Source organism: Anolis sagrei, chromosome 9, assembly GCF_037176765.1.
Source record: "Anolis sagrei isolate rAnoSag1 chromosome 9, rAnoSag1.mat, whole genome shotgun sequence".
Classification (NCBI taxonomy): domain Eukaryota; kingdom Metazoa; phylum Chordata; class Lepidosauria; order Squamata; family Dactyloidae; genus Anolis; species Anolis sagrei.
In genome coordinates, this window is record NC_090029.1 from 24655173 (window position 1) to 24679089 (window position 23917).

General features: G+C 42.2%; 1 protein-coding gene across 1 annotated transcript in view; it reads right to left on the reverse strand.

Moving 5' to 3' along the window:
* The window catches only part of SMAD3 (SMAD family member 3), a 74969-nt gene that overhangs the window by 19560 nt on the left and 31492 nt on the right, over nt 1-23917 (reverse strand). The window lies entirely within an intron of this gene.

The window sequence follows — 23917 nt, forward strand, 5'->3', positions numbered from 1 at the left end:
CTGTCTCTGCTTTCTCAGCTGACACCTTTCTTTTCACCAAAACTTTCAGAGTCTATGGATCATGGCCTTCAGCTGAATTCTGAAACACAGTACATTGCTTTAAGCAGTTTGTTTTGGACTACTTTGAATGGCTTTGGATAACGTTGCATTGCTCTAAATCAGGCCGGCACAACCTGCGAGTAGTAAAGGGCTGAAAGCAAATAGGCTAAGCCTCTTGGGGCCGCAAATAGTTTTTTAGCACCACATTTTCCAAGTAAAGATATAGCACTATGTAACAAAATTTAGAGAAAGGAAAGCTTAGAGAAGACAATGATGCTGGGGAAAATGGAAGAAAAAAGGAAGAGGGGCCGACCAAGGGCAAGATGGATGGATGGTATCCTTGAAGTGACTGGATTGATCTTGAAGGAGCTGGGGGTGGTGACGACCGACAGGGAGCCCTGGCGTGGAGTGGTCCATGAAGTCACAAAGAGTTGGAAATGACTGAATGAATGAACAATAACAACAACATTTGAAAAATGTTCTGTTCCTGGCTAGAAAGTGTTTAATTGTGCGGACCAGAAACCTTGCTTTTGCCACAAACTAGATTGAATTGGTTGAGATTTAATAAGATATTGCTTGAAAAACTAGAGCAAAATGTACAGCAGGATGCCCCTCCCACACAAACAAAGTCTTTGAAGTTTGATAAATCTTTTTCATGCTTTTATGATACATTAAGAAATGATATTTATAACCCAGGAACAAAAATCGTGTTACATAGTATTAATGATTAATTAGGGTTGTTGTTGTTGTTGTGTGCAAGTCATTTCAGACGTAAGATGACACTAAGATGACCCTATCACAGGGTTTTCTTGTCAATATTTTTTTCAAAGGGGATTTGCCTTTGTTTTCCTCTGAGGCTGAGAGACTATGACTTGGTTCAGAGTTACAGTCCAAGGTTTAAACCACTACACCACACTTTGTGAATTCATTCCTTCTGTTTCTCCTATCTACCTCCCTTTCTTCCTTTTCTTTCTCCCTTTCTCCCTTCCTTCCCTTGTTTTTCTATCTCCTTGAACAGGAAGGTCCAAACAACAAGTCCAGCCCATTCTGCAGGCTGAACGGAAGCCTTTGTGGGCCACATTCGGCCCGCGGGCCATGTCTTGTGCAATGCCATTTTGATATCTGTATCCTGACGTTTTGACATGCATAAGCCATTAATAAGTCCATACATTTATTTAAAAACACGTAAGAGGCACACAGGCAAAACCGGCACACAGGTAAAAGCAGTGTATGAAATTACTACTTAAATGGTAATTACAGGCTGGAAATCACCATTACATTATTTGTTTGTTTTGCCTTGCTTGCAACAGCAAGGCTAGGAAAGCTCTTCCATCTGGCAAGGTTGCAATGACTCCTGAAACACAGAACACCGTTTGCAGAAAGCCGACCAAAAGATGTTGTTCTGAGAGGAGGCACATGAAGGACACTAACTGTATCCCTTAACTGAAATACTTGGAACCAGAAGTGGTTTGGGTTTTGGATTTTAGAACAACTATATTTATATAGATGGGACCCAAAGATAAGCACAAATTTCATTGATGCTTCACTGACACCCTACAAACATAACCCGAAGGTATTTGTGTTTTAGAGACAATTTTGTTCATGAAACAAAGTTGGTGCTAACTGAACCAAAAGAAAGCAAAGGTGTCACGATCTCAGCCATCCACAGGGACAACTTTGGACGTCCGGATTCTAGATAAGGGAGGGTAAGTCTATAGTGGGATTCTCTCACTTTAATGGAAAGCTATAAAAAGGGGATACAAGAGTGAAGACTGTTTTGGGGAGCAGTACTTTGCTAGAAAGAGTCCATAAAAGAGGGTGATGTTGGCTGTATTGTAATAATCAAACTGAAAGGGCTGTTTGGATTTCAATAGCTTCTCTGCATAGTCTGACATGGTGGTTGTTAGAGTGGTTCAGCATTTCTGTGTTCTCCAATAATATGCTGTGTCCAGGTTGGTTTATCAAGTGCTCTGCTATGGCTGACTTCTCTGACAGCATATTATTGGAGAACTCAGAAATGCTGGTCCACTCTTAACAACCACAATGTCAGTCTACACAGAAAAACCACTGAAATCCACAAGCATGTAGAGAATTTCAACAAAAAGGAGGAAACCATGAAAATGAACAAAATCTGGCTCCCAGTATTTTTAAAAAACTCTAAAATCAGGACAGTAAATAAAGAGCAACACTAAAAAAAACCAGGGGAATTCCAGACAAGAAACAATCAGGGCAGCTAACACCTTCCAACAAAGGATTCCTCCAGGCAGGAAGCAGCCAGGCTTTGAAGCTACAAGGCTACTCAATACTAATCAAGCTGGCCAATTACAACATTAACACTTGCCTCCAACAGATGAGGTTTTTTATTCCCACCCTGGACATTATTCCACAGGTATATAAACCCCACTTGCCTAGTTTCCAACAGATCTCACAACCTCCGAGGATGCCTGCCTTAGATGAGGGCGAAACATCAGGAGGGAATGCTTCTAGAACATGGCCATATGACCCTGTAAACTCACAGTAACTCAGTGATTCCAGCCACGAAAGCCTTCGACAACACAACTTTGTCCATGTTTTTGTGATAGAACCGATTAGGATATGACATTTATAACCCAGGAACAAAAAAAAAAAGTACATAGTGTTACTATCCCTTCTGACAAGTCTCACAGTGTGCCCGAATTACAACAGTCTCCTTCTCTGATCATTTTGGATTCAAGGGAGCATTCAGCTTTGGTTTTGCTCTCCAACCTTTTTATTTGTCTCTTTGGTAAACCATAGAACTCTGCTCCGGCATCACATTTCCAAAGGAGTTTTTTCTTCCCACCCACTTTCTTCACTGTCGAGCTTTCACATACATACATAGAAACCAGAACCAATGGTTCTGACCTTGGATTTTTAATGATATACCTTCTGCTAAACTTGCTTCCTTCCCTCTCGCATCGGGATCAGAGTGTCCAGAACTGAGCTGCGGCTTTAAAAACACCAGCCAATGCGATCTGAGCCAATGGGAAGACTTTGCCAACGCTGAGCGAATGCTGTGGCCTGGCTACACCCTGCACTGCCATTCCCTTTACCTACCATTAAAGAAGCCTTGTTGGTGCACCAGTATCCCATTTTGGAATGAAATCGATGCCAGTTGGGAGGCTTTCCCATAGCCATGGCTGCCTGGAAGGCTTCCGGGTGCAATGTCCCTCACTGAAGGTTGCAACGTGGGCCGTGGGCACAGTTTCCTGCGGCAGGAAGCAATGTCCACTCCCATAGGCTACAAGGGAACTTAAAGTGTCCTAAATTGCTCTCCCCTTCTTATAGACTGTATGCCAAGTGAAGGAAAACATGGAATTAAAAAAAACCAGGGTTTTTCCTGCAACAAGGTGGAGCCACCAATGGGTTACGCTAGGCGTCTGTCCAATAGGCATGGATTGCATTATGAATCATGGATACATCTTCCTTTCCAGAGGAGTAACATTAGAAGAGAAGAATAAGAAGGTTCGGTTATGCCGAATGACACAATAGTTAGCTAGCTCTTATGCGGAAGAGGGAAAATGAGATCTCCAAGAAACACAGGCTCTGCCCAGTTATCAACGTGTCCAGAGACATTTCATGCTGGACATTCTGTACATGAGCTCAGGGAAGATACAATTAAAAATACATTTCTATCGACCAAACCAGATGTCTCTGCTTCTCTGGTGGTGGTATTATTATTATTATTATTATTATTAGATACACAGCAAACAAGATCGCTATGCTGGCTGTTGTATTTGATCATATGTCGGAGATTTCCCAAGTGTCTAGGACTGTGTGATGTATTGGCCAATAATGTGTGCAGATCCAAGCAGGGTGGCCTTTTGCAGCTGACAGATGGTAATTTTGTCAGCGATGGTTGTTTTTAAGTGCAGGCCAAGGTCTTTAGGCTCTGCACCCAGTGTGCTAATCACCACTGGAACCACCTTGACTGACTTGTGCCAGAGTTTTTGCAGTTTGATCTTGAAATGTGTCTGCTTTTCCAGTTACTTCTCATCAATTCTGCTGTCACCTGGGATTGCAACATTGATGATCCACACTTTGTTTTTTTCCATGATTGTGAGGTCAGGAGTCGTGTGCTCCAAAACTATGTCAGTCTGAATTCGGTAGTCCCAGAATAGTTAGGCGTTCTGATTTTGTTTAACTTTTCAGGATTGTGATCGCACCAGTTCTTTGTTGCATGCAGATGGTATTTGTGGCACGAGTTCCAATGTATCATCTGAGCAACAGTGTTATGCCTCTGCTTATAATTTGCACAATCTTCTTGCAGCAGATGAGTATGTGATAATTTCATCTGCTTCCTTGCAGTCTACACTTCATTATTGTTATTATTATTATTATTATTATTATTAATCATTAGTAATATTATTTTGAAAAGCAGGTTTTAAGGTTCTGCAAAACAAGGTTTGATATCAATTGCTATTATATTCCTCTTAATCAGCTATAACTTGTGGCCACCATATGAATGGGAGGCTTCTTATTTCCATCTGGCTCAAGACTGAATGGGATTTAGCAGAAATGGGACCCAAGCCTGAGAAATATCCCACAGGAAAATCAGCATCCAGGACCAAGTCCTCCTTACTTTGGGGTATTCTTCTCATGCAGGACCATGCACACAACCCAAAGCACAGAAAGAAAAACAGATTGGGAATAATAAAAAAAATTGAACAATTGCCCAAAGACTATTCAGGATGACCATCTGGTCATGCGCATGGTTGCGAAAGCTGACAAGTGAAGAAATGCAGAGCTGGAGAAGGCGTTTTATAGATATCATGGATTGCTAAGGAGACATACAAATGCGTCCAAGATTACACAGGGAAGTGGGACTCTTTGGGCAACAGCTAGGCCACAGATGTCAGAGGCCCCATCTACACTGCCATATAATGGAGTATTATAATGCAGATTGACCAAATTGAGCTGCATCATATGGCAGTGTAGACTCATATAATGCAGTTATGAAACTGCACTATATGGCAGTGTAGATGGGGCCAGAGAGAGGCAAGTGTTTGCAACCAGTGACTTCAATGGGAGACAAAATATAAAGTTTCCAAAATATGAATCCTGTAACCAATAGAAAAGTGCCATGATTACACTATGTAACACATTTTTTGTTCCTTGGTTATGAATGTTATTTCCTAATTGGTTCTATCATAAAAACAAGGAAAAGGTTGATTAAACTACCAAAACTTTGTTTTTGTGGGAGGGACATCCTGCAACAAATTTTGCTACAGTTTAACCAATTCTACATTGTTTGTGGCAGCCACAAAAACAAAGTTTCTGGAGTAGAACTGCTACTATCAAAGTAAGTGCTGCATAATTAAACAGGAAACAACACTTTCAACCCAGGAACAGATTTTTTTTTACAAATTTTGTTCCATAGTTGTTATAATAATCACTTTTGACCAGTCCTGAAGCTATCAATAAAACTCCCAAAGTCATGGTGCAACATCAGCATTATCTATGGTTGTATGTGGCGGAGAGGTCCACTTGCACAGACAGCCTCCCACCTCCACAAACAGCTATAACTCACAGTGCTGAAGAGCCACCAAAAGCCCTCCCTTCAAGGACATTTCAGGTTACAGTGGGCACCATGAACGTGTCTCCCAAACCCTGCTGATGTCCTCCCCAAACACCATACTGCCCAACACCCAAGTGAAGGCTTTCATTCAGGAACTATTTCATACTAGATGGTCTGATTTTCCTTCAGAATGGATATCCCAGTGTTCCTAACTCTTTCCACTGCCTCTCCCTTAACCCTTTCCTATGGCACACAGCAAACAGGGACTGTGGCGCAGCTGGCTGGGAGTCAGCTGCATTAAGATCACTACTGACCAAAAGGTCATGAGTTCGAAGCCAGCCCGTGTCGGAGTGAGCGTCTGACTCATTTGTTCAGCTTGTTGCTGACCTTTTCAGCCCGAAAGACAGTTGCATCTGTCAAGTAGGCAATTTAGGTACCACCTACGCGGGGAGGCTAATTTAACTAATTTACAATGCCATAAAATCTCCAGCAAGCCTGCAAAGAATGAGAAAGTACTTCATCAGTGTCACAAATGGACGGTGATGCAACAGCTCCCCTGGTGGCCAGAATACCCTCATGAAAAAAGTTGGAATGTTAAATTGCCTCTGTGTCTGTCTATATATGTTGTGTGTCTATGGCACTGAATGTTTGCCATATATATGTACATTGTAATTCATCCCGAGTCCCCCTGCAGGGTGAGAAGGGCGGAATATAAATACTGTAAACAAACAAACAAACAAACAAACAAACAAACAGGAATTGATCAGCAACTGAACAAGAGGTTTGGGAAGAATTTACCATGATTTATGCTTGTCTGATTGTTTAAATGTTATGTATGTCTTATGTTTAATGGTTTTACTTGATTTTAAGTTCATAGTTAAGTGTAGTAATTAGTTATTATGATTACTTTGTGTATATTGGCACTGAATTTTTGCCATTAGTATGTTGTAAACTGCCTTGAGTCCCCCCAGGGGTGAGAAAGGCAGTATATAAATACAATCAATAAATAATAAAAAAATGATTAGAGTTGCAGTTCACCTATATCCAGAGGGGACTGGACCTAGCCAACATCGGATCTGGACCACACTTGGCACACAGATGCAACATGGCCAACTGTGCTTACAGGCCGGTTTAGGGGTGATTGCCCTGGAAATCTGGGAGTTGTAGTTCACCTGAATCCAGAGAAACTGTGACCCCTACTGACAATGGACCAGGACCAAACTTGGCACAGAGAATCTCTATGGCCAACTGAACATACTGATGGGGTTTATGGGAATTTACCTTGGTTTTGGGAGTTGCAGTTCACCTGTATCCAGAGGGGACTGAACCCAGCCATCGTCAGATCTGGACCAAACTTGGCACACAGATGTAACATGGCCAATTATGCATACAGGCCAGGTTTAGGGGTTATTGCCTGGGAATCTGGGAGTTGTAGCTCATTTGAATCCAGAGAAACTGTGGCCCCCACCAAAAATGGACGAGGACCAAACTTGGCACAGAGAAGTCCCATGACCAACTGAACATACTGCTGAGGTTTGTGGGAATTTACCTTAATTCTGGGAGTTGTAGTTCATCTGCATCCAGAGAGCACTGAACCCAGCCAACATCAGATCTGGACCAAACTTGGCACACAGATGCAACATGGCCAAATATGCATACAGGCCTGGTTTGGGGAGGACTGACCCATGGTTTTGGGAATTGTAGTTCACCCACATCCTTATGCATTTTCTAATGGGAGCATTAATTAAAAAACTAAATCAAAAACTGGCTTTTTCTAATAAATAGTGTTACTAATGAACTAAATTATATTACCTAACACCCCAAAACAAACAAAAACAGTGCCTTTTAGAAATAAAGCGGGCATCATTGGATATCCAAACTAATATATATATATATATATATAGAGAGAGAGAGAGAGAGAGAGAGAGAGAGAGTCTTTTTGGGAGCCAAGGCCAGTGCCTTTCCATGGGTCCAGCCTACACTTTCCTTTGACCTCGATTAAGCTGATGATAATAATGATTTTAGCACCGGAATGAATCATTTCCTGCCCGCCTCGCCCCATAGGCGCCTTTGCCACAGAGGCACCTGAGGGCGAAAAAGGGCTTTGCTCTGCAAAACAACCCTCCATAAGAAGTTTGCATAAGAAGAGAAGACATGGAACATGTGCGTCTCGGAGGACAGAGGGACAGGCAGTCAGACAAGCAAACCGGAAAAGAGGTGAAAAGGGCAGCCAAAAAGACACAGGATCCGGGTTGGTTTTATTGCTCCGACTTCCTCTATCATGACTCACCAGAGAGAAAGAAAACCCAAGATAGAGAAAGAGATAAGGAGCACAGGTCAAAGAGGGCACAAAGGAGGACGAAAGTCTTGATACACAAGAGAGAAAGCACTTGTGAGAGTTCAAAGCGCTGCACACGACACAGATATCAAAGATGCTATAATCTGGAACTCCATTTTCAGAACTGAAGCATTTAGCAACCCACAGCAGTGACAAGAAGGAGGGACCAGTCACTCAATACTATGATAACACTATGGTTCCCCCTTAATTGGCACGGTTGCTTCCTATGGGATCCTGGGACCTGTAGTTTGGGAGACCTCTCTGCCCCCAAATTGCAAATATCAGGGTTCCATAGGATGTTGCCTTATTAGTTGAAGTGGAACCTCTGTGCTATGACTCTGTTGTGCAAAAAGGCCCTGGGATGGTGGGCTTTTCCAAGACTGGGTTGTTGTGAGTTTTCTGGGCTATCTGGCCATGTTCCAGAAGCATTCTCTTCTGATGTTTCACCTGTATGTATGGCAGGCATCCTCAGAGGTTGTGAGGTCTGTTGGAAACTAGAAAAATGGGGTTTATATATCTGTGGAATGTCCAGGGTAGGAGAAAGAATGTTTGTCTGTTTGCGGTAGGTGTTAATGTTTCCATTGGACACCTTAATGAGCATTTAATGGCCTAGTAGTTTCAAGGTCTGGCTTCTTACTGTTTGGGAGAATCATTTTTTGGGAGGTGATTAGCTGGCCCTGACAAGAAACAATCAGGGCCAGCTAATCACCTCCCAACAAAGGATTCCCTCAGGCAGTAAGAAACCAGACCTTGAAACTGCTAGGCCATTAAATGCTAACTATGGTGGCCAACTGAATCATTCACACTTGCCTCAAAGAGACAAGAGTTCTTTCTCCCACCCTGGACATTATTCCACAGATATATAAACCCCACTTGCCTAATTCAGAGACTGCCTGCACTTTCCACTGCTTGATGCTGATAATATTGAGCAACTCATATATGTGTGCGGAGCAGTCCTAAGATCCCAGAACTTGTAGTTTCAGAACATTAACATATTATTGACATGCATATACCAATGATGAATTAGGACGGAAACAAGGATGGACTTTCCTGCCTTTGTACCAAATGCATTGGGATGCAAGCAAGATGTATCCACGGTTGGCATGAAGGAGGTGGTGGAGGAGGAAAGGCAAATGCAACGCTTCTCCCAAACCCCACAATCTGTTGTGAGTCAGGATTGTGTTTTGCACACCCACTTAGTACACACACACTGACACACTCGTCCTTTACCAGAACCAACTGGTTTGCTCCAAAATGTACATATGGGACAACGAAGCTCGCCTCCGCAACACAGTGGGACATTTACCAAAAGAGTCTGCATCACCAGATGCCCGCTTCAAGAAAATATCATCCGACTCATGTTTTATATATATATAAAAGTAAAATCCAAAACAACAGAAAACATGCAGAGATACTGTGATATATATATATATATATATATATATATATATATATCTCAAATGGATCTAACTTTCTTGCTGTTCCCATATTTCTCAACTGTAAGATGACAACGTTTGTAAGACACACCCTCATTCCAGAACTGCCGCTACCAACAAAAATACAAGATATCTGTTGGAAATAGCAATCTCTTACACGCCTTCTATATTAGTTATTCATTATGTCTATAATTTAGATTGCTTACTATATTGTATGTATATTTTGTTATGCAGTTTTTCCTTAACTCTATGTTGTTTGAGGTTGTGGGAGGGACTGCAAACCATGTGCACAGATCTGGGACTAGTCAGACTGAGACTCAATTTTTATAAGTCTGTTTTTGCATCTGAAGTAGTCGAGTTTAGAAGTAAAGTCAGTGCCCATGTGCTGAAGTGTGTAATCAGAACCAATAAGAAATCTACCTGTATGTTGAATACATGAAGTTTGTATTCAACAATGTTACTTTTAATGAAGACTACCTATTTTTGATCTCTTGAGAACATGATTTAAAAGCACTATATTTTGTGGGAGAGTAGAACTTTTTTGGGCAACTGAAATAACACTTCTGAAGATCTGCTATATATTTTGTGCATTGGCATATCTTTGTTCCTAACAGTTTGGAGAAATAACCAGGTATATCAGTCTAACAACTGAGATACCTAATGTGCCTTGCATGAATACTAATGGATATTTACCACTAAGGAGAAGATTCACTCAAATGAGTATTTAACTCTTCTCAGGAAGATCATTCTTTACAAAAGCATTATGATCAGTCCAAATAGTGTGAATGCCAATTAATCTCCAAAAGAGTCACATTTCCAAATGGCTATGGAGATTTATGGTTCCCCAAAATGTTATGCTCTCAAAAAAGTCATGCTTCCAGAACTGCCTCCACCAACAAAAATGTATGATATACACCTGTGGTTTGAAGATGCACCCCATTTTGAGGGTTGAAAGTGCATCTTATAATTGAAGTTCTTTATTCCCTTCCGAGAGCATTCTGTTGGGCTTCTTTCACACTCATCTGGCATTCGATGCCTCTTTCATAAACAAGACTACTGGCAAGCTATTCAATTGTTCAGCTGCCGGACCTGGACAAAGCATGTGAAAAGCAAAAAAGAATGGGGGCTGTTTTTCCACACCGAAAAACGTGTGGCATTTGGGGTCTCCGTGGAACAAACATTGCAAAAAATGTAAGCACCAAAAGTAGTCCTAAACAAACAAGCTCATTGCTTTGCTCCATTAAAATCAGCACCAACATCGCCTGGGATCCAACTAATATAGCTCCGTAAAGGAAGGCAGAAGCTGGGTTGTTGTAGGTTTTTTCGGGCTATATGGCCATGTTCTAGAGGCATTCTCTCCTGACGTTTTGCCTGCATCTATGGCAAGCATCCTCAGAGGTAGTGAGGTCTGTTGGCACTAGGAAAATGGGTTTATATATCTGTGGAATGACCAGGGTGGGACAAAGAACTCTTGTCTGCTGGAGCTAGGTGTGAATGTTTCAACTGACCACATTGATTAGCATTTGATGGCCTGGCAGTGCCTGGGGCAATCTTTTGTTGACAGGTCATTAGATGTCCCTGATTGTTTTCCCTCTGTTGTTTTGCTGTTGTAATTTTTAATACTGGTAGCCAGATTTTGTTCATTTTCATGGTTTCCTCCTTTCTGCAGAAACCTTCCTATATTGAGTATGGCTCATGGCATCCTAAGGCATAAAGATGGAGTTGTGTGACTCTTACTCCCAATGCAGTTGGATTGTGACAGCCAGCATTCCTCACTACTGATTGAGCTACAGTTGAACATTTACGGTGCAGGACATTGAAGAATTAATGCACTTTGACACCACTTTAATGGCCAGCAACTCAATGCTATGGAATCATGGGAGCTGTAGTTGGAGGTTTTATACCAGACATGGGCAAACTTGGGCCCTTCAAGTGTTTTGGACTTCATCTCCCACCATTCCTAACAGCCTCAGGCCCTTTCCTTTTCCCCCTCAGCTGCTTAAGTTTGCCCACACCTGGTTTATTCCCCTCTGCTGAAAAGTGCTAAATGTCTGCCGATTCCATAGCGTTGAGCCATAATCTTTAAAGTGATGTCAAAGTGCATTAATTCCACTATGTACTTTCTAAAAGCCTTTTTTTCGTGTCAGGAGCGACTTGAGAAACTGCAAGTCGTTTCTGGTGTGAGAGAATTGATCGCCCGCAAAGACATTGCCCAGGGGACGCCCTGATGTTTTCACGATCTTTGTGGGAGGCTTCTCTCGTGTCCCCGCAAGGGGAGCTGGAGCTGACAGAGGGAGCTCATCCACACTCTCCCGGGATTCTAACTTCCAACCTGTCGGTCTTCAGTTCTGCCGGTACAAGGGTTTAACCCATTGTGCCACCGGGGGCTCCAAAAGCCTGTCCTGATATAACTAAAAGTACATGTCCTTCAATGCTACAAATCACCCTAAATCGAAAAGAAGAAACCAGATCAGGAATGCAGCCATGGCTAGAACTAAACCTTGTTTCCAAGTTTTTTTAATCTTAACCATTTCCCTCTTTACTTCAAGCACCTTGCAAATCAAAACAACCAAAGTCACACCCCAAATGTCTTTTCTTTTATGGCTCCCGTTGAGACCTCTTCAAAAGCACCGGAACATTTTTATCTCCTATCGCAAAGTGGTAGTTTGTCATTTTGAACTGTAAGAGGAAACAGATTTTTTTTAATATTGCTGTTCTCATTGGCTTCCAGGGACAGATTTATTGCAACGAGAGGACGCAAGGCACATATTCCGGACTTGAAGACCTTTCCAGAGCTCTCCATCTGGAGGTAAGGCTTTGGGTTGGGTTTTGCCGAAAAGGGCAAGGAACAAAGCGCCAGTTGTGTGGATGACTTTAGAACCAGAAAGGGTGGCTCAAGCACCAAAAATAAATCGATGCAGAGAAATACGGAGAGAAACTTCAGAGCCAGGTTGTCTCTGCTATAAATGGCACACCGCTCTGCTGAGACAGGACTGGCCTTGTTTGCGGGGATCTCGCCTTTGGCGGCAGCAATGGAGCAACTTACCCTACTGACTCGAATCTAATGCTCACCGTTTTGGGGCTAAATGACCACACGAAAATTAGGGTGTGCATTAGATTCATATCATATGATAATCTAGGAGCCCCCGGTGGCGCAATGGGTTAAACCCCTGAGCTGGCAGGACTGAAGACCGACAAGTCGCAGGTTCGAATCCGGGGAGAGGCGGATGAGCTCCCTCTATCAACTCCAGCTCCTCATGCGGAGATATGAGAGAAGCCTCTCACAAGGATGATAAAAACAGCAAATCATCCAGCCATCCCCTGGGTAACATCCTTGCAGACGGCCAATTCTCTCATACCAGAAGCAACTTGCAGTTTCTCAAGTCGCTCCTGACACAACAATAAATAAATAAATATGATAATCTAAGTGTTGAGCCAAAAAGCAACTCGAGAAGCTTACACGATATGAGGCACAAGCTAGTCAAAGGGGTTCTAGTGGTGATTGCAACAGTGGGTGCAGTTTAGGGAAAACAAACCTTAACATTTGGGAGTTATAGTTGCTGGGATTTATAGTTTACCTACAATCAAAGAGCATTCTGAACCCCACCAACGACAGAATGGGGACAAATTTCCCACACAGAATACCCATGACCAACAGAAAATACAGTGTTTTCTGACACTGCTTTGTGACACCCCCCCCCCCCCCCCCAGGGTCCTGACAACTCCTCTGGACCCTCTCAGGTTTAGAAACACTGGTTTAATCAATTATGCCACCGCAGCTATGCAATGCTGGGATTTGTAGTTTGTTGAGGCATCAGCTTCCTTTGGAAGAGAAAGCTCAAGGCCTTGTCAAACTACAGCTCCCATGACTCCATTGAAGTCATATCATTGAACCAAGTAATTAAAGTGGATTCATTTTGCAGCATTGATACACCCCAAGGTTTTCGTTTCAATTGTTGGAAGCTTTTGAAATCCAAAGAAGGAAATCCTAAATATGCAGCAACTGCAATGGCCAAATCACAAATAGTGCACTTTTTGATATTCAGCAGTAAATATTTATTTTGGTTTCAGAGTTCTGAAAATGGAGGTGTGCGTTATATCTGATGGAGCATTAGAGGAAATACGGGTAATCTCCAGAGGCTTTCTTTGCCTCGTTTCCCTCTCCCAAATAAATCAATACAAGGGAAAGTTATCTGGTTTTGAGATCGGCTTCTCTATTATGAGGATCATTGCCAATAAAGCTTAGTCTGATTAAAAGGATCGCCAGGACCTGCTCCCTGGGAAAGAAGGGCTCGTCCGCACTACAGAATGGGTTGGTTTTTCCTCCCTGGATTTACACTTTCACGGGAGTCCTACAGCCCTAAGTCTATGATATATTAAACAGTATTTCTGTATCTTCTTTACGTAACTTTTCTCCCTTTGCATAGCGGCAAGTGTGGTTGAGGTACTAGCAGAGGATGTGGTCAACCCCATCAGCCTCACATTGCTTTAGCTATTTTGTTTTCCCTTGCCCTGAAAGCCACTTTGGAGACCCACAAAGGGGAGAAAAGCAGGATATAAATCAAAGGCACAGACAGATAGGCAAATAGATAGAATCACAAAATCCTAGAGTTGGAAGAGACCCCCAAACGCCATCTAGTCCCCTTCTGCCAGGCAGAAAGACACAACTAAACCCCTCCCGACAGATGGCCATCCAGTCTCTGCCTAATAATAATAATAATAATAATAATAATAATAATAATAATCTAGAGTAGAAAGGGACCCCAAAGAGGGTCATCTAGTCCAGCTCTCTTCTGCCAGGCAGGGATACACAACTAAAGTCCACATGACTGAGCGCAATCCAGCCTCTGCTTCATAACAACAACAGAGTCCTAGAGTAGGAAGAGACCCCAAAGGGGGGCATCTAGTCCAGTCATATTCTGGCAAGCAAGAAGACACAACTAAACCCCTCCCGACAGATGGCCATCCAGCCTCAGCTTCATAATAATAATAATAATAATAATAATAATAATGTCCTAGAGTAGGAAGGGACCCCAAAGAGGGCCATCCAGTCCATCCCCCTTCTGCCAGGTAGAAAAACACAACTAAAGATCTACCGACAGATGGCCATTCAGCCTGTGCTTTAAAACAATAATAATAATCACCATCATCATCATCATGTCCCAGAGTAGGAAGGGACCCCAAAGAGGGCCATCTAGTCCAGCCCCATTCTGGCAGGCAAGACACAACTAAAGCCCTCCCAACAGGTAGTCATCTAGCCTCAGCTTCATAATAATAATAATAATAATAATAATAATAATAATAATAATAATAATAATATCCTAGAGTAGAAAGGGACCACAAAGAGAGCCATTTAGTCCAGCTCTCTTCAGGCAGGAAGACACAACTAAAGACCACCTGATTGATAGCCATCCAGCTTCTGCTTCACAACAACAACAACAATAACAACAACAACAACAACAACATGGTCCTAGAGTACGAAGAGACCCCAAAGGGGGCCATCTAGTCCAGTCCCATTCTGGCAGGCAAGAAGACACAACTAAAGCCTTCCCAACAGACAGCCATCCAGCCTCAGCTTAATAATAATAATAATAATAATAATAATAATAATAATAATAATAATAATAATTTCCCAGAGTAGGAAGGAACCCCAAAGAGGGCCATGTAGTCCAGCCCCATTCTGGCAAACCACCCGACAGGTGGTCATCTAGCCTCAGCTTCATAACAACAACAGCAACAACAACAACAACAGAGTCCCATAGTAGGAAAGGACCCCAAAGAGGGCCATCCAGTCCAGCCCTCTTCTGTCAGGCAGGGAAACACAACTAAAGCCCTCCCTAAAGCCATCCAACCTTTGCCTCATCATCATCATCCATAGGTCCCAGAGAGGTGAGATTTTGCCTAAGATATGCCAAATGTCCCTATCATTAGCATCATCATTACTATTACAATCTCTGTGATCCATCATGTACATCAAGACTCCTAGGAGGTTGAAATTTGGCCCAAAGGATGTAACTATACTGTAGAATTAATGTAGTTTGATACCACTTTAATTGCTATGACTCACTACTATGAAACCTGGGAGTTGCAGTTTGCTCAGGCATCGGCACTATTTGGGAGGGAAGGCGAAATAACTTGCCAAACAACTCCCACGATTCCATAGCACTAAACTGTTAAAGTGGTGTCAAACTGCATTAATTCTACAGTGTAGATGAACTCCCCGGTGTATACGCAGGCTCAGAAAATATGAGAAGTAATTTCTTTATCTTCCGGACACACTTTGGATGCTTTCCTAAAACACAAAGGATTTCATAGCATGTGCCTTAGAAGTTTCTTTTCTTGGGACAGAAAAGAAAGTGGGATTTTAAAGCAAGCGGCAGCCGAAGGGATCTGGCAAAAGCAGCTCCCTTGTTGGCGTTTGCACGCTTTGGAAAGGGCTTTGGGGATTTTTAAAAAGACGCAACAGCCGGAAAGCTCATCCCTCTCCTACTTTATTTCCCCCCCAGCAGCTGTCAAAGTCCAAACAACTTTAGCACATCCTGTGATTCACAATTTACGCAAATTAGGACTGGGTGGAGAGAGGCTTTCGAACCTCCCTAGAATGCACCCAAAACAAATACTAAGCAAAATAAGCTGTTGTCCCTTTTATCTGAACCTGATTGCCCTTTTGCATTGAGAAGAACTAGTGCTTTTTGTGTCTCCAAGTCTTCCCCAATTCATAGCAAACTTAAGATGACTCCATAATATGTTTTGTTGGTAATTATATATTAAGAGTGTAATGTTTGCCTACCTCAAAGACTTGAGAGAGTGTCACTTGCTCAGGTTTCATGGTTAAGTATAGGATGAGTGTACAATCCGATCATATTCGAGTGCCTTGGGGTGCATCAAACACTACAGAATGAATGTCATTTGATGTCCCTTGAACTGCCATTGCTCCACACTGCTGAAACCTAGGAGTTGTTGTTTACTGTGGCCTTTAGCCTTCCTTTTCAAAGTGTGCTAGTAGTGTCTGAGCAAACTACAACTCCGAGAATTCCATGGTAGTGAGCCATGGCAGTCAAACTGCATTCATTCTACAATGTAGCTGCACCTTATTGATGGGATACAGAAGTGAGATGCTCTGATAAAACTGCAATCCTTGGTCAGGCATAGATGGATAGGTGGATAGACAGACAGACAGATAGACAAGCAAAAAGATGGATAGATACACAAGTAGAAAGATGGATGGATGTATGGACAGACAGGGAAGTAGAAAGACAGATGGATAGATGGATGGACGGATAGACAGATAGACAAGTAGAAAGATGGATGGATGATGGATGGCTAGATAGACAGTTAGACTGACAAGTAGAAAAAATTGAATGGATGGATGGATGAGTGGTTGGTTGGATGGATGGCTAGATAGCTAGGTAGGTAGATGGTTGGATGGATGGATGGATAGATAGACAGATAGACAGACAGACAGACAGACAAGTAGGAAAATGGATGGATGGATGGATGGATGGATGGATAGCTAGGTAGGTAGGTAGATACACAGACAGACAGACAGACAATTAGAAAGATAGATGGATGGATGGATAGATAGACATATAGATGAATAGTAAAGGTAAAGGTTTTCCCTTGACATTAAGTCCAGTCATGTCCAACTCTGTGAGTTGGTGCTCATCTCCATTTCTAAGCCGAAGAGCCAGTGTTGTCCGTAAATACCTCCAAGGTCAGGTGGCTAGTATGACTGCATGGACTGCCATTACCTTCCCACTGGAGCGGTACCTATTGATCTACTCACATTTGCATGTTTTTGAACTGCTAGGTTGGCAGAAGCTGTGCCTCATAGCGGGAGTTCATGCTGCCCCCCTCCCCCCTGGAGTCGAACCTACAACCTTTCGGTAAGCAAGTTCAGCAGCTCAGCGGTTTAACCCACTGCACCACCGGGAGCTCTAAGATAGACGGGTAGATACACAGAAAGACAGATAGATAGATAAACAGATAGATAGAAGGATGGATGGATGAATTCTATAGTGTCGATGTGTCCTCTCTATCACCCACACACTGGTAGTGTAGAAGTCACACTTCTGCACTTGCTGCTTCCCAACAAAATGCTTCCCATCTTTCTTGTACATTTGAGCATTTCCATGGATACATCTACACTGTAGAATGAATGCAATTCGATGCCACTTTTAACTGCCCTGGCTCAATGCTATGGCACCATGGAGCCAAGGATGGATGAGTTACAAACATCTGACTTACAAGCAGCTCCTGGGGCTGAGACACAGGGGGTGTTCACTGTTTTCTATGTGACCCAAAGCTTATAGATATAGATATCTGGAGTTACACTTCAAAAATGTTCCTGTTCCAACTTACAAACAAATCCAACTTAAGAACAAACCTACAAAACTGGTCTTGTCCATAGCAGTGAGCCATGGTGGTGATAGTGGTGTCAAACTGCCTTCATGCTGCACCGCAGATGCACCCTGTTCCTCCCTGCACAGATGGATGCACTGAACAACATGCTGTATGCCTTCTAATTCCCTCCTGCTGTCCGTTCCGGCCCACGCTCCGCTTTTGAGTCCCTAGAGCCAATATCCACCCACCACCCATGCGCTCCGCACAGGCCTGGCTCGCGGGCTCCCAAACTGGCAAGGAGCCCCTTGCAGAAGAAACGGGGGAGTCGGGTTTCCACCGGGAACAAGATGTTCCCTGGTCTCCTCCGTGGTTTTCATTTTACATACTCGGCAAGAAGGAAAAACAAAACAAAACTGGGGGGTGCATCTGCACTGTGGGACCAACTCAGTTTAGGACCACCATGGCTGAAGTTGGAAGAGATTATAAGGGTCATCTAGTTCAACCCTCTTCTGCTAGGCAGGAAAAGCACAAAGTATCCCTAACAGATGGCCATCCAGCCTCTGTTTAAAAGTTTCCAAGGAAGAAGCATCCACTACACTCTGTGGCAGAGAGTTCCACTGCAGAACAGCCCGTATGGTCAGGAAGTTCTTCCTAATGTTCAGGTGGAATCTCCTTTCTTGCAATTTGAACTCATTGCTTCAAGTCCTAGTTTCCATGGCAGCGGAAAACAAGGCTGCTCCCTCTTTCTTATGGCATCCTTTCAAATATTTATACATGGCTATCCTGTCTCCTCTCAGTCTTCTCTTCTACAGCCTAAACATACCCAGTTCTTTAAGATGCTCCTCACTGGGACTCATGGTCTCCAAACCTTTGATCCTTTCAGTCTCCCTCTTCCTCTGGACACCTTCCAGCTTAGAGTCAATATCTCTTTTGAACTGTGGTGCCCAGAATTGGACACAATTCCAGGTAAAGAGGTCTAACCAAAGTGGAATACAAAGGCACTATGACTTCCCTCGATCTAGGCACTTCAAACTCTCATTTCCTTCAATCTAGGCACTTTGTAATTTTCCTCAATGAAAATGTGCCATTTTTAATCTTTCTATGTGCAGGCTGCAATAAAGTTTTTGTAGTTTAATCAACCTTTTCCATGTTTTGATAATAAAACCAATTGGGAAATGACATTTATAACCCAGGAACAGAAATTGCATTACAGAGTGTTATATATAAAATAATGTTAGGTAATATAATATACGCCGCTTTGAGTTTCCTTGTGGAGAGAAAAAGTGGGGTATAAACATAATAATAATAATAATAATAATAATAATAATAATAATACAATATTATGTTATGTTATGTTATGTTATATTATATTATATTATATTATATTATAGGCAGCCTCCAATTATGAACAAGACAGGTTATCTGTAGGTTTGTTCTAAAGATGAATTTGTTTGTAAGTCAGAACAGGTACATTTTCTAAGTGTAACTCCAGCTATGGAGCCCCCGGTGGTGCAGTGGGTTTAACCACTGAGCTGCTGATCTTGTTGACCAAAAGGTTGGCTACTCGAATTTGGGGAGCGGGGTGAGCTCCTGCTGTTAGACCCAGCTTCTGCCAACTTTGCAGTTCAAAAAAACGCAAGTGTGTGGAGATCAATAGGTACAGTTTCTGCGGGAAGGTAACAGTGCTCCATGCAGTCATGCCGGCCACATGACCTTGGAGGCGTCTACGGACAATGCCGGATCTTTGGCTTAGAAATGGAGATGAGAACACACACCCCCCACCCCCCAAGTCAGACACAACTAGATTTAATGTCAGGGGAAACCTTTACCTTTATATATATATGTGTGTGTGTGTGTGTAATCTTTTGATAGCATAGTGAAGGTTGATAACACACACACACACACACATGGTGTTTGTTTTGCTGTCTACACCCCAATTCAGAAGATTTCCTTTCACTGTCCCTGAGAGAATTTGATTTTGGAAAATGTGGCTTGTTGTGGAAACAAGGATTGGAGATAAATCCTCATCGGAAACCCCTTTTCCCCATGATAACTTTTTCAGGAGTGGATTTCCCTTCCTAAAAGTAGATTTCTCCCACTTCCTGTTGGCTCAGCCCCATTCTTAACTAGGAGTCATTTGTAAGACCGATGTTTGTAACTCGGGGACTGCCTTATATTATAGTCATAAATAATTATCACTGACAAGGTTTGGAAGGGCGCAATGCTATGCCACATCCACTCCATGGGTCCCACCTTCCTCTTCATCCCACAAAATCGCATAAACTGTGCTTGTGGTTTTTCTGCCTTTCCTCTGGAAGAAGGAGGGAACGTCACCATCAAAGGTGCGATTGTAGGGAGAGTGGATCTGTTCCCAAAGCCAAATTTTCCTCTCCAAAGGACTTCACGTCCAGTCTGTCCAGATGGCTGCGTTTAGACTCTGGAAGAAGTCCATCTGATTAATAATTCTGGAGCCAACTCTGCTTTTCCTTATAGTAAAAGCTTATATGACATAGTCACAACAAGAAGCACAACAGAGATGCCTCAGGTAGACAGGCAACAAGTGGCAAACACAATCTTGTACAGGCAGTCCCTGAGTGACAAACATCTGACTTACTAATGACTCATGTTTAAGAACAGGGCTGAGACAACAGGAAGTGAGAGGAATCTCCCCTTGGAAGGGAAATTAACTCCCGGAAGAGCTATTATCATGGGAAAAGGTGTCTCCAATGAACATGAATTCTCATTCCTTGTTTCCACAACAAGCCACGTTTTCCAAAACCCAATTATCACAGAGACAGAAAGGAATCTTCTAAACAGGGGCACAGACAACAAAACAAACACCACAATGGTGTTAACCCCTCCCTATGAGATTCAAAGTGAAATAATCTATATATTTGGCTGGAGTTACACTTACAAAATGTACCTGTTCCAACTTACATACAAATTCAGCTTCAAAACAAACCGACAGAACCTATTTGTACATAACTAATAAAATTAAAATTAAAATCATGGTTTTGGGACCAGGCTTTTGGGCAGTAGAAGTAAATGTATGCAGCATTTCGAAAAGACAATGACTGGAATGGCGATTTGATGGACGAGACTGTTTTATTGTTTTAATGATTGTTTTATTTCTCATGGATGTATTTTTAATTTAATGTATGTCTAATTGTAGAGTATTATTGTAATTGTCTGTACTGGCATTGAATTTTTGCCATTACTTATGTGTAAACCGCTTTGAATCCCCCTCAGGGTGAGAAAAGCAGTATACAAATACTGTAAATAATAAATAAATAAATAAATAAATAACTTGGGGACTGCCTGCGTTGTGTTTTGGTGACTTGCTTAGTTATTTGCTCAGGGAAAACAGCTCTGTCGCTTTCCCCAAGTAGCTTTGGAAAAGTCATCCTTACTTTAAGCTTCAGAAACAACCCAGGCTCTCCTTCTCTCTGTGTGTGTCCAAATGACACCTTCAGAACCAGGTACAGCAAAAAAAACCTATCAGGTTTATACAGAAGCCAAGGTTTGCGGAGGGGTTCCAAGGCTTATAATTTTCAACTTGACGTTGAACTTCGATGACAACCAGGAGAACACAATGGCTCCAAACTCTGGTAAGGCATGTTGTGGGATCCTGGGAAAAGCAATTCCAAATAGACACTTTTCCAAACTTTGCTTTACTTAAAGCATCCAACAATGAACCAGAATCCTGTTTGGGCCAAAACACAAAACCGCAATTCTCAGCACAAACACAAAGGCAAAGCAAGTCAGATTTTGGATGATACATCAAGTCAGATTCTTCCCATTGGATTCTCTCACATTCTCTTTGGAGAGTGGCACACAAGTCTGTGGGGTTCCCAGGAATGCTGCTGCTGCTGCTGCTGCTGTTGTTGTTGTTATTATTATTATTATTATTATTATTATTTTATCATCATCATCATCATCATCATCTGATACACAACAAGATAAATACACAGCAAACAGGCTTGTGTATTGGATTACACATCAGACACTTTCCAAGTGTTTAGAACTATGTGATGTATCGGCGAATAATGTGTGCAGATCCAAGTAGAATGGCCCTTTGCAGCTGACAGGTGGTGATTTTGTCAGCGCCAATTGTTTTTAAGTGCAGGCCAAAGTCTTACTGTTATATCCCATTTTATCTCTCTAAAATGAGACTCTAGGAGACGAACAACACTAAAACAGTACAAATATACAGTTCAAAAACTAAAAATAGGATTACACATCCAACTTACAAATATACATAAGGACACTATATAACAGGGGTCCTCAAACTAAGGCCCAGAGGCTGGATATGGCCCTCCAAGGTTATTTACCCTCACTCAGGGTTAATATAAGTCTGAAATGACTTGAAAGCACACAACAACAACAACAACAACAACAACAACAACAATCCTATCTCATCAGCCAAAAGCAGACCTACACTTCCCACTGAAATACTAATAAATTTATATTTGTTAAAATTATTCTTCATTTTAATTATTCTATAGTTTTAAGTGTGTTTTGGGGTTTTTTTGCAATACAAAAAAGATATGTGCAGGGTGCATAGGAATTCATTCATGTTTTTCCCCCCCAAATTATAATCAGGCCCTCCAACAGTTTGAGGGAATGTGACCTGGCCCTCTGTTTAAAAAGTTTGAGGGTCTCTGCTATACAACATCCCTGGCTTGGTCTAGGGGTTGTGTAGAAGGGAGATTTCAGCAGACGTTGCTGGTTACAGGTTGTGTGACAAGCGGAAATCCCTTGTTTTGCACAATCGTTAAAGCAAGGGGCTGCCTTCAGTGCAATGCTGTATGTGCAGTGCTGTATGCAATGCTGTGTGCATATGTGTGTCATTCCACAAATCTCTCTCCAAAGGGGCTCCAGATGGTCCATCTCTAGGAGGAGACAAGGTTTTTTTTAATGGGGACCCCTTGGTCACATGGCAAGGGTGAAGGTTACTAAAGGTTAAGTCTCTGGCCCAATACATGCACACAAACACACACAATGTGCAGCACTGTCGCCATGGTGACAGCCCCTCACCCCTCGTCCAGACTGGGTCCGGCCAAAGGCAGTTGCTAGGCAAGGCTTACATTGCAGCCCACCCACCTCCCTGTTTTTTTGCACATCTGGCAACATCCAAACCCAATCAGGGAAAAACACAGACCTCCTGCAGTGATTTCCTTGTAAGCCACAGCTTTGGGTGTTCATAGATTCCCATGTTCGCAAGGGTCCAGCACCCCTAACTCCAGGGAAGGTGGAAAGCTGACTGTATTAACATTGTCGATCTTAATCTGAGACAGAAAGGGAGAACCCCATTCCAACCCCTCTTTCACCTTCAGCCATCTCTTTGGGTTCAACCACTGTTCTCTAGGGTTTCCCTATCTCTGAATTGTTCCCTAAACCATGAATTGGGAAGCATTGCCCTCTTTTCTCTCTCTTCTCTACACTGTCAAAGTGAATACTGTAAATAACCACGGCTATCTATCTATCTATCTATCTATCTATCATCTATCTATCTATCTATCTATCTATCTATCTATCTATTCGATCTAATCTATCTATCTTATCTATCTTATCTATCTTATCTCTCTCTTTCTCTCTCTCTCTCTCTCTCTCTCTCTCTCTATCTATCTATCTATGCCTGCCCAAGATTTGAGATCTATTAGAGCAGTGGTTCTCAACTTGTGGATCCCCAGATGTTTTAGCCTTTAACTCCCAGAAATCCTAACAGCTGGTAAACTGGCTGGGATTTCTGGGAGTTATAGGCCAAAACACCTAGGGATCCATAAATTGCGAACCACTGTATTAGAGGGTCTCTCTTCTGTGATCCATTTCTGTATGCCATACATTTATTTATCCATCCAGCCAGCCATCTCTCTCTCAATCATGTATCATCCTCTATCTACCCATTTCGATCTACCCCTATCTATCTATCTATCTATCTATCTATCTATGAATCCATCCATCCATCCATCCCTCACCCTCTTCATCTATGTAGATATCTTTCTATTTCAATTGATCTCTCCATCAATTTATTTATCTATTTTTATCTATCAGTGCATTCATCTATTTATTCATCCACCCATCTATTTATTTTTATCTATCTATCTATCTATCTATCTATCTATCTATCTATCTATCTATTTTTCTATTAATCCATCCATCTATGCATCAGTTCATCCAACCATTCTTCCATCTATGGATCTTTCTATTTCATCCATCTCTCTA